At 41.6% G+C, this 12,512-nt stretch overlaps 1 long non-coding RNA gene across 1 annotated transcript; it reads right to left on the bottom strand.

Annotated features, from left to right (window-relative positions):
- Window positions 1-7,937: 7,937 nt before the first annotated feature.
- LOC125938980 (uncharacterized) lies at window positions 7,938-11,167 on the bottom strand. Its single transcript, XR_007462877.1, has 2 exons — window positions 10,872-11,167; window positions 7,938-8,238 (listed from the first exon to the last, which is right to left on the bottom strand). It is a non-coding gene; the product is annotated as an uncharacterized LOC125938980 (long non-coding RNA).
- Window positions 11,168-12,512: the final 1,345 nt, after the last annotated feature.

Here is a 12,512-nt window from a genome sequence, read left to right as displayed (position 1 = left end):
TTTTTGTTGTTGTTGTTGTTGTTGTTTTTAATTTTTAAAAAATGTTTACTTACTTTTTGGGAAAGAAAGAGAGACAGAGCACGAGCAGGGGACAGGCAGAGAGAGAGGGAGACACAGAATCTGAAGCTGGCTCCAGACTCTGAGCTGTCAGCACAAAGCCTGATGTGGGGCTTGAACCCATGAACACTGAGATCATGACGTGAGCCAAAGTCTGATGCTTAACCAACTGAGCCACTCAGGCACCCTGCGGAACATAGTTTCAACCCACCCGTTGGTAGAAAGGGAAGTTCTTACCATGATATGCTGTTCCTTTGTAAGAGGCTATACATGGAAAAGCACTGTGTACATTGTTAGAAGCTGTTGCTCTATGGGGGTATGTTGAGTTTCTGTTTCCTTCTAGAAATGAGACCAAAATTCTCGGGGTATTCTCTCCTTCTGTTGTCTCTGTCATAGTCCCCAACCTATACCTTTCAGAGTCACAGATGCATCTAACTCCCGCGGCAGCCCTGCTTGGGACATGCCCAGAGTTTTAGTCTGTTTCACTAGTATTTTTGCCTTTGCAGAGGTGGCTTGCTGGTGTGATATCCAGTCCCACACATGCCCTTTCTTTACCAGACAGTATAAGATATGGAGGCACTGTGCCAGGTAGGGAATAAAAGCCTTCCAAAAGCCCAAATCCATATAAAGGCTTGCACCTCTTTCATGTTTTTAGGGGTCAGGTAGGCTTACACCTTATCAATTACAGCTTCTGGGACAGTGCACATCTTGCCTGACCAAACAACTTCTCAAAACTCCAAGGCCTGGCCCTTGAATGTTCTGTGGGTTCACTGTCCAGGCTCATTCTCTCACAGATGTTCCAGCAAAGTCTGCAGTGTCTTATAGCAGAGGTAAGTGTTAACATTTTTAAAATTAATGTAATGGGCCCATTTTACTGACATGGGGGATACAGGACAGGTCTCCGGCTCCTATCTTGTGACATATGGTGGGGCTGTGTCGGTAACCTTGGGGACCTGTTGAAAGGTCCATTGTTGCCTCTCCCACATGAAGGCAGACTGATCTTATGCCTTAGTGGCCAAAAGTATATTGAAAAAGGAATTTGCTAAGTACAGCACAGCATGGTGCACTCTTAGGACCATAGCCAAGGTATCTAAGGTGGTGGCAGTGTTGGGCACAGCCCTATGGATAGTGCATTACCTTGTTTAATTCTTGGTAGTTCACTTCATCTTCCATCTGGCTTTTTACTGACCATAATGGCTTATTGAAGACACTATGGGCAAAGCATATAATATCCACTGGATGTAGTTCTTGGTTAGTTTCTCCTACCCCCTTTAAACACCCTCAGATAATTTTTATTGTTTGACAGTTCTTTGCAGGGGTGGTATGCTTATTGGTTCCCAGCTGGCATTTCCCCTCAGCACAAGTTTGATTTTTCTAATCTGGAGATGGAATTCACCAACAGAGGTCTGCAGAGTTTGAACTTGTTGGCTATCAATGCCCAATATGTTCTCTGGTATTGGAGAGATAAAATCCTCATGTTATTGTGAGTGGTGGGAAAAACACCCAATTTACAGTGTCAAAAGGACCCTCTGGGACTATAACTGTTTTTCCTACATAACCATTGATGGTGCTGAGGACGCCAGGAAACTTTTGAGGGTTGCCATGTATTAGAGTACATTTGGCTTGAGCATCTACCAGAGCAGTCACGTTTTCTTCATCTGGAGGGCCAGTGAATAGTGAGATCAACATGAGACCTCTGATTGTTTCCAGGTGAAGGACAATGGACAAGGGTATGGGAAGCATCCACTCTTAATAGTACTGTGTCACTGAAGTTTCTGCTGGAGCAAGCAGGGCATCAGGGATGGTAGGAGCAGATGGGCAGGTCTGAGCTGTTGTTCAGATTTTTAAGGCTTTCCATGAACCAACCAACACAGTGTTGGGTTGTTGATCTGTCTGTTCAAGTGGGGTCCTCACAGCAATGAGGTCAAACCACATTTGTTTCCAGGTTATCTTTACTGGCTTACTTTACAGCCTTGGGATAGTAATTTTGGCTTTTTGAGTTCTCTCTTTGTTTTGGGTCTTTCCCATTGCCCATACCTGTTTTTGGGATTTATCAGTTTCCTCCAGATCAGCAATGATTGCCCAACATCATAAATAGCTTGTCCCAGGGGAACCTGGATGGCTCAGTCAGTCAAGCATCTGACACTTGATTTCAGCTCAGATCATGATCTCACGGTTCTGAGATCAAGCCCTGCATCATGCTCTGTGCTGGGTGTAGAGCCTGCTTAATATTCTCTTTATCTCTTCTTCTGCCCCTCCCCTGCTTGTACGTTCTCTCTCTCTCTCTCTCTCTCTCTCTCTCTCTCTCTCTTTCTCTGTCTCAAAAATAAGAATAAAAAATAAATACCCTGCCCCATGGCTGGGCTCAGCATGGATATCAGCATCTCATATCAGGTGCTGGCTGGGGTAGAATGAAGAAACTTGGCTTTTATTCCTGCAGTAAATGTGGTCAGATCAGGGCCTTCAAAGTCAAGGGTGTAGATTGCCTGTCTCATTCTCAAGTCTCTGAAAATTTGTTGTTACTCCTTGGTAGATTTCCAGGGATCCGCATGTTCCAAGGAGGTCCCCCTCATTGTGCCTAACCTCCTTATGGGCTAGAATAATCCAATCCATAAGGGGATGAGAACCTTGAACCACCTGAGGACCATTCAGGCACTGTCAGAGGGCAGTGTATGTGGTGATGTTGCTCATTTTCCCTGCCTTCTGCCTGGTCAGAAAAATGCCACCCTCCTCCCCCATAGACTCAGTAACCATTCCTTGATATTTTCTCTGGCCTTTTGGGAATTTGGCAGCCATGTCAATAAGCTTAGCAGGAATATATTCTCTTTTCATGAGCGTCCCCTGAATCTGGAGCTGCCATACAGCTGTTGCTGTGCTTTTGCTTTCTTTTGCATGGAAGTATCAGATGACATGGGGCATTTCATCTGCTTCACTGTCAATCACCACATCCTCCTCTTCACTCTCCTCACTTTCCTGGAGATTCCACCTTTTAGCAACCCAATCAGGCTTAGTCACAAGCGCTTGGAACTTAATCTGCAGCTTTGCAGAACAGTACATGAAGGTCTCCAACTGATTCTCCTGCTCTCCCGTCTTGTCTGCCGGCCTGAAGCCAGCAGAATAGTGGACACCCACACATCTTTCTCTAACCTCAGCTCTTTTGCCAACTTGCTGACTCAAGCATTAGCCTCCGGTTGGACAGCAGTGTCCAGTGGAACTGCTCACCTAGAAGCCAGGCCACTCGGCAACCATGCATTTCCCTCATCCACAATAGTGTGCTGTGCACAATTCCTCAAAAAAGCGCTTTAGGTAGGCTGGTGTTTTCAAGCCATCCCCATACTCCGGCAGTGCTCCACAAGCAGCCAACATATGGACCGCTCCTTTCCCCATAAAGGTCAATGGTCAATTCAGGATTTCCTTGGCAGATGCTTCTTTCCCAAGGCCCATTTCTTTGGTATCCTGGCTGACTCACCAATTGTTAGTTTGTAGCCTCAGGAGCTTCTTGGGTATAGTCTGAAACTAGCCATGTGCAAAGATGGCAAAGAGAGACCTAAGAAAAAAGCAGTCCACTCCAAGTTGGTAGGTGGCAGGTTTAATAAGCAAGGGAACTTTCTTATGAGGCTTGTCTTTGGCAGCCCCAGGATGAGTAGATCTCCACACTCCTCGACCAGGATCTTAAAAGCTTATAAAGAGGCCTTAACTGGGTCCAGTCACATACACAGTCCAGATGGTCTTAACAACACCTTACTCTCAAGTTTGTGTCCTTGGACAGCTCCTGCTGTGGGGACAGAGGACAGAGCGTACATTCCAAGGACAGGGGAGGGGGTGAGCAGCCTCCAATTGCCCGGAGCCAGCTCATAAGTCAACTGGTGGTCATGACATCTTGATTACCTTCTCCAATATCTGGGAATAGAGTGACAATTTTAAAAAAGTGAAGAAATCAATTTATACTTCCTAGAACTCCTAAACATAAGTCACCTTCATACCGTTACTGGTGTGCCTATTTTGTAGCAAATCACCTATATTTTAATCACGAGAATAAAAGCACATCCTGTAATGCTCTAACTTGTAAGTAAAAGCATTCAAAACAGTTTTCCCTCAGGAAACATGCAACAACTTACTCTAAAATAGAAACACCCTTGTCTAAGCTAAAGACACGCCGTGTGCAAACTCTTCCTGTAACGGCAACACTCAGCTGTCTGTGATCTCCCAACATTATCCTCATCTTTCGGGCTCTCTGCCATCCCTGTATTTATCTGCTGGGCTTTTAATTCCTGCAAGTCATTGGCACTCTTATTGCTCAATATGTTCTACTTCTGGGTAATAGAAGGAATTCATGAAAATCGGAGCTGTTTTTGAATCCTTTATAAAACAAAAGCTGCATAGTAGTGGTCAAGTTTTCAAGAGAAAAAGCAGCGAGGCAACTCCAAGTTAGAGGATTGGGCATCGTCTAGCAAAGTCCTGATAGTCACACTTGAATATTATCACAAATGTTGGAAAATTGCCTTAATTTTGTGCTCACATCAAATCTCCATTAAAAACGGCAACAACTACAGACCTTCAGAATGATGGACTTCACTGAGGGTATTGTGTCCTAGGATCATGTTTCCATGTGGGAAGAAAACAGCAACTCAGGTCTCTAAGCGGTAGGTATGAGATTACTCCTTTTGTTGGCAGTTATACTGATGGCCACCCTCCAGGGTGGAGAGTGGGATTTTAAGATCTACGGCTGGAAGTGGATAGTGATGGCACTTGCCTACAGGACACAGAGCAAAGTGGAACCAAAGTCTATGTTCTGGAGGAAGGCAGGCCTGAGAACTGAAGGACCCGGTCAAGTCTGAGGGAGAAGGTGGAGAGCAAGAACAAAACCAAATCAACAGCTTTACAGTTAGGGTCAGAGAAGCATCACCTGGAGATTTACCTGAGCAACGGAACTAAGCGGATGTAGCTTTCTATGGAGAACAGAACTTGTGGGAGAGAGCAGTGATTATGGGCCCCGAGAGGTTCAGTCATAAACAGAACAGTCATAATCATCATGGGTGCATTTTTAGAATCAAATAAGATAATACACACGACTATTTTGTGAAGTGCCACACAAATGGGAGGTGTCGTTATTGTCATTAACATCATAATCATCATCACAAAGCCCCGAATACCTAATAAGTCTGTATGCTGGAAAAGAATGAAAAGAAAAGCTAGGAATCTGATTCTTTACCCAACAATTTAGATGCTAAATATCAGGCAGAGATAGAACTGGAAGTAAAAATGATTTAACTACTGTGTGCAAAATCTAAATTGAAAATGTATCTCATGTACAAGTTTAGGGAGGATTCATGGTGAAAGGCTAAGGCAGGTGCATGTTAGGCAGGACCTGACATGTCAAAAATTGTCAGAGTGAGGGGGTTCTGGGTGGCTCAGTCGGCTAAGCGTCTGACTCTTGGTCTTGGCTCAGGTCACACTCTCACAGTTCTTGGGATCGAGCCCCTGCATTGGGATTCTCTTTCTCTCTACCCCTCCTCTGCTCACATACATGCACTCTCTCGCTCTCTTTCTCTCTCTCAAAATAAATAAACAACTGTCACCCTGAAACAAGCAGTCCTTCTGTGAACAATGTGGGAAGACCTCACAGATCAGGAGAGTTTTCCGAATTTCTTTAAGCTTTACAGAAGCCAACTCTAGGGTCTAAGTGAAAACCTGTACATTGTGAGATCACATATTTTAACATGGTGAATATTCTTTATTTCTTTTGATGTGTTCTGTCCTGACCAATAAAAAGGAAACTCCTTGAAGGCAGACCTTAAATTTTTCTGATCTTGCATGCCTGGAAAATTGCTAAATACTCTGCAGGTATTTGATTGAGTGAGCACGTGATTATGGCTGAAGTGACAATGTAGTTAGAGCATGTCCCAGTTTTGACAAAGGAGAGAGCCTAAGTGGAGCGGGTGGGCCGAGGGAATAGGAAACAGAAGACAAACTAGGACACAGGGGGAAAAGATGAACCAAATGAGGACTTCGAAAATGGTTTAAAAAGTAATTGTGAAGAAATGTAGGAAGCCACCATAGAACTTTCTAAAATGAGGCGCTAAAGAAAAAAGAACAGGCTGAGAACAATGGCAGGGTATTTGCAAAGGTGGGAGATCCAACAAGGAGCAATTATGGGATGGACTAGGGGTTGGGAGGAAAGTGTTGTCCAGAGGAACTTGACATCCAAATTGAACTTGCAGAGCAAAGTATAGAGAAGAGCAGGAGAGTGAAGGGTGGTATTCGTGTATTAGGATGTTGAAGCAGGACTTTCTCTGCTTCAGTTGTCGTCAAAGTCTGTAGGAGGAGGGAAAAACAGAGGTGCTAAGTATCCCTTTAGTATTTCAGAGTATATGATAGTTGGTCCTCTATGCAGGAACTATACAGGGGGGGGAAAGGCAAGGAAAAAAATATCTAGGGACATTTGGGAGGTTGACATTACAAAGCGGCCAGACTGGTTTTGGAGAAGTTTCTTCAGAAGCAGCAGATTGAGTGCTGACATCCTTTGCCACACCATTCTTACCATGGTTTGTGAGGTCTAGAGACTGGTACCAGTCCTACATCCTGAAAGGCAAAAGGCAAGATGGTGGCTGGCTGGCTGGCTGCTCAGGACAGCAGAGCTGAACAGTGGAGGGAGTTGGCCTGGAGTTATTTTGACCCAAGAGACTCAGCTGGAGGACTGATGGGACTTAGGACCCAGACAGCACCAGTGCCATATTATGACAATACCCATCAAGCAAACCATTCCTGCTTTTACAGTCCTCCCTCCTTCTCAATCCACTTCTAGGGAGAAGGGAAAGGCTACCCAGAGAAGGGTGGGGAAGGAGGGGGCAACAAGAAAGGGAAATAGAGGGCTGCCTAAACAACCCATCACCCCATGCTTTTCCTGCTATAGACCCAAGAGAAGAAAATAAGTGGGTCGGTCCAGTAGTGAGAAGTTTTTCATCTGAAAATAGGCCCCAAGGTCTTATAACTATGGCCAACAGATAGAAGTTACAGGGGCAAACATTTTGTTTCATTCGAAACAAAAGGCCATTTTTAAAAATGGAATATATTTGGCATATAACATATAAATTTAAGGTGTACAATGTGTTAATTTGACACATTTATATATTGTAGTTTGATTGTCACTGTAGCAAATTTCAACACCTCTATCATGTTACATAATTATCCTTTCTTTTTAGTGGATGGGATATTTATATTTTAGTCCTTTAGCAAGTTTGATGATTATAGTTCAATATTGTTGTCTATATTCATTATACTGCACATTAGATCTCTATGGCTTATTTACTACTTTATTTCCTTAAACATCATCAATCTTCTCCCTCTCCACCCCATACCTTGATAAACACTATTTTTATTCTCTTTTTACAAGTTTGACTTTTTTAGATTCTACATGTAAGTGATTGATATCACACAGTGCTTGTCTTTCTATGTCTGACTTATCTCACTTAGTATAATGTGCTCAAGGTCCATCTGTGTTGTCACATGTCAGGATATTGTCCTTTCTCATGGCTAAATAATATCATTTTGTGTGTGTGTGTATGTGTGTGTGTGTGTGTGTGTGTGTGTGTGTATACCACATCTTTTCATGAGGAGCTCCTCAGCATCATGTCAAGAACATATTTCTAGAATGGTTGCAGGATCAAAGAGTGCTTAAAGGGGCTAATACTGTGGAGATGGAGATACTGAAGAGATGATTCTAGCATGGAGCAGATGTTGGACCCCATGTCTTTGAGGCCTCTTTGATTTATTTACTATTAAGTTGCTATCAGTACAACTCCTAAGACTTTGTTCCTGCCTTCAAGTGTTGGATTTAACTGTATAGAAAATGGCGGTAATTTCAAACTCCATAGCTAAAATTTAAGTTCTCATTATATGAAGTTGTCATAAGCCTTTAATGGTCCCCATGAATGCTTTTGAAAATACTTTGGCTTGCACTTTGCTCTCGGCTGGGAATCATCCTCTGAGATACAGCCAGGCGGCTATGTCTTCACAAGATTTTCTCCTTGACTCCCAAGGTCTCTCTCTCCAGACTTTCTGTTTTCAACAGCATCATTGCATTGAACGCCTCCGGTGTAGTGATCTTCAAAATGAGAATTGTTCATCCCTGATGATGTTCTTATGTGATTCCTCCTTCTTAGTCACTGTTGATTTCACCAACTTTAGTAAAATGGAAAAATGAGAAGATGTAAAAAGCAAACCCTGGCATTTGTCAGCATATTTGAATTACTGTAGAATCCTATCTGTCTGCTAAGGGGGAAGCAACTGGTGGAGTGAAAGCAGGACTCAAAAATCCACCCGAGGGGAGCCAGGTGGCGGAGGACCCCAGATGCCTTGCCTTCCTTCTGTTGCCTTAGCAACAGTCACAAGGAAATCTCAGGGCCTATTGTGAAAACACATTTCCCTGCATCCTATAACTATGACAAGTACAACAGGATGCTCATTTATTTAACATGACAATTCTGACAGCAGTTATACGTTTCTCCCTACTGACACAGGCAATGGAGTGGATGAGAAGTGAACAAGAATCGAAACCTCAATCAACTTGTTGGAGTCCTCGGCAAATATATTGTGAGTTTTCATTATGTTTTGAGCACAGTTCTGGACTCCAGGAGAGAGGCACAATAGAAATCAGACCATGATACCCTATACTTGAAAAGGTTATGTTGTAATTAAGGGCTCAAACTCAAATAGAGTTAAAAAAACAATGCTACGTGTTATTGGGATTCAGTAAAAGGAAACAATTACTTGAGTTTTAATCTACAGAACTGACATGCCACATATTCTACTTGGCCACTCTTTTCTTCTTTTCCTCATTGATATACTTGCATTTGATTCAACAAGCTTTTGTAAGATGCCTAGGACATTTCGTATCTATCTATTAAGGATACCTGTCAGGAAAGTGCGTGTAGTATGTGTACTTTGTTTTGCAACTATGTACTAATTCAAAATTATGTTTGTTCTATGTATAATCTAAGTAATATATGTATGCCAGCATTGCCAAGGTGAGGATAAATTTTTTTATTAGACCAACACTATATCCGCGAAGGTGTTTTTGGAGGTTGTATCCTTTCCTCGTTCTACCTCTACTGTCTCAGGCCAGGCCAGGATGTTTAAGTCCTACAGACATGAATTCAACCCCCGGCTTAACTATCTACGAATTGTATATTCTTGAGCAAAGTTTGTACCCTCTTTGAGTTAATATAAAGTAACATACAAAATGCTTGGCATTGTAGGTCCATGATTTTTGTAGCTGGGTGACAGTACAGGGGATTTCATTATACCATTGTTTATGACTGAAATTTTCATTTTGAAATGTTTTAAAATGCCTGGCATCTGCAGTGTTATATGCTCTAATGTGTTTTGAACACTCTCACATCCCATCTCTTTCCCCTTCCAAAGTTAATTGGCTTCCTTTTATGATCTCTACCACACTGACCACCTGTACCACTATTATAAAACTGATCATATTTTGCCTGCAAGTGGTATTTGAACTGTTTCGAGTATTTATGACTCAACTCCTTGTATAAGCCGATATTTAGTAAATATGTTTTGATAATGATTGTTTTTATCTTTAAATCAACCAAGTCATTATAGCAGGAGCAGTTCCAAGGAAAACTTGTTATGTTTGTGCTTTTTGTACATCAATTCAAAATTGAACTTATTAAGAAATGTATATTGTCATCATAGAAAGAGCAAGGATCTTTTATACTCATGAGACCTGAGTACTGGTCACTAACTAGTAAGTGACACTGGCCGAGTTACAGTAGCCCTTTTGGCATCAGTTTCAGAATTGGTGATTACTAGTATGATGAGTTTATAGCACGTGTTTTCACAGAGGAAATGTAAACAGTTATCATAACCTCAGTAGTCCATAAAATAGTTTACAAATTCCACATTTCTCCCCCTTGTTTGCTAGCCTACCATTTTATCTGACTATTGAGTTTAAATTGTGAGATTATTAGAGAGAACTGGTCAATGTCAGCAGCTGTGTGAAATATGCTATTAACAACAAGAATTATTTTTTGTGGACTGACTCCTTTCTAAAAAGTTAGGAGTGTGGCTGGAGAGAGTCACAGATGATAGCAGATGCTGCAAATGGAAACACAGTTGTAACATATCCTTTTTAATTTGCTTTGTGTCCCATCTCAGACCCATTCTAAGTATAGATCCAAGCCCCCCAAAACTAGCTTCTCTGGTTCTCACCATTAGCACCCCCATTCTCTCTATTATTCAAGTTTGAAGACATAGGTTCAACATTGGTTCCCCTCAAGCATCAACACTAATCTTTGTCCATCCTTCTAAAATGTCCCTGACACCCAAAGCTTTCTCTCCGTCACTTCCACCTGCCAGCATAACTTACGTTAGGTTTTTATCCCTTCAAATGTAAATAATTCCAATGGCTTCCTCACTCTAATACATTTTTTACTACCAGCTTAATTTTATAGTGTTAATTTCATTATGTCAGTTACATGCTCTTCTATTGCCTGCAATGATTAAATCCCAGTTCCTAATTTGGCCCCTATTGTTGCTCTAATTTCCCACCATTCATCTTTAGGAATACTCAGGCATATTATACTCAGTTATCCCTGGTTTGTTACATTGTCCAGTAAAGCTCGTGTTTATGTTTCCTTCTCTCTCCACATTTACAAATCTTGCCATTCCAAATCTGTGGCACTTTATCCTTTGGACCTGTTCTACAATTCTAAACCATTTTGATCTTCCCTCTTTTGACTCTTCTGTAGCACTGTGTCACAATAACCCCCATTTGGTTAACTAGTCACATTACTTACTGTTTTATTTTCTAGATATATGTGGTGACAAGTATCCAAGATAACTCCCAATATCTATAGTCTTATGTGTTCAACTTCCATATAGAATCAGAGCTGGTCTGTATGACAGAAGTGATATTTTGTGACTAGGTCACAAAAGGTATTGCAACTCCAAGCTTGCTCTCTTGAATCACTTACTCAGGAGACATGTCATAAAGATACTCAAGCAACGTATGAAGAGGCTCACATGTATAGAAACCAATTTATTAGGATCAGCTTGCCAGCTCTGTGAGTGAACCACCTGAGAAATGGGTTTTCTAACCATAGTTTAGATAAGGAACAACCAGGAGGGGTCTGAGCCATAACTGTCCAGCTAAGCCACTTCCAAACTCCTGACTCGCAGATTATAAACTGTTATTATTTTTTAAGCCACAAAGTTTTGAGGTGATGCTTTAAATAACGAATGGAAAAATAATAGTGTATTACTTACCTCCCAACTGCATTGCAAGCTCTCCCTGCATAGAACATTTGTTTGAAATTTTAAAATCCAGGCAATTATTTAGATACCATTCAACACTATAGCAAAATTAGATATTGCATTTGGAATTAGAGAAGGGAGCCATCATTTACTGAATGTCTACTGAGGGGACTTACATATGCATGAGCTTTATATACATGGAAATGGCTACATACATAGATATAGAACAAGATGTTCTCTAAAGATATAAAACATTGTACCCAAGCTGCAAAGTTATGAAGTCAATTTTTCTCTTTCTTTTATCATCATTTCTCAGACTTTATGTTTTTTTAAGGTGGTGACATGATATTTGTGGCAGCACTTAATAAGCTATGAAGTGTTCTATAGACATAAGGCATTCTGGCTTGCATCAATTTCTTTCTCTATTGAATACTTTAAAGGAATGCTTTATTTTTATTATTTTTTTTTAAAATTTATTGTCAAATTGGTTTCCATACAACACCCAGTGCTCATCCCAAAAGGTGCCCTCCTCAATACCCATCACCCACCCTCCCCTCCCTCCCATCCCCCATCAACCCTCAGTTTGTTCTCAGTTTTTAAGAGTCTCTTATGCTTTGGCTCTCTCCCACTCTAACCTCATTTTTTTTCCTTCCCCTCCCCCATGGGTTTCTGTTAAGTTTCTCAGGATCCACATAAGAGTGAAAACATATGGTATCTGTCTTTCTCTGTATGGCTTATTTCACTTAGCATCACACTCTCCAGTTCCATCCACGTTGCTACAAAAGGCCATATTTCATTCTTTCTCATTGCCACGTAGTACTCCATTGTGTATATAAACCACAATTTCTTTATCCATTCATCAGGTGATGGACATTTAGGCTCTTTCCATAATTTGGCTATTGTTGAGAGTGCTGCTATAAACATTGGGGTACAAGTGCCTCTATGCATCAGTACTCCTGTATCCCTTGGGTAAATTCCTAGCAGTGCTACTGCTGGGTCATAGGGTAGGTCTATTTTTAATTTTTTGAGGAACCTCCACACTGTTTTCCAGAGTGGCTGCACCAATTTGCATTCCCACCAACAGTGCAAGAGGGTTCCTGTTTCTCCACATCCTCTCTAGCATCTATAGTCCCCTGACTTGTTCATTTTGGCCACTCTGACTGGCGTGAGGTGATATCTGAGTG

This window comes from Panthera uncia (assembly GCF_023721935.1).
Source record: "Panthera uncia isolate 11264 chromosome B2 unlocalized genomic scaffold, Puncia_PCG_1.0 HiC_scaffold_24, whole genome shotgun sequence".
NCBI lineage: Eukaryota > Metazoa > Chordata > Mammalia > Carnivora > Felidae > Panthera > Panthera uncia.
Note: the sequence above shows the minus strand (reverse complement) of the source record. Positions and strands in the feature narration are given on the sequence as shown.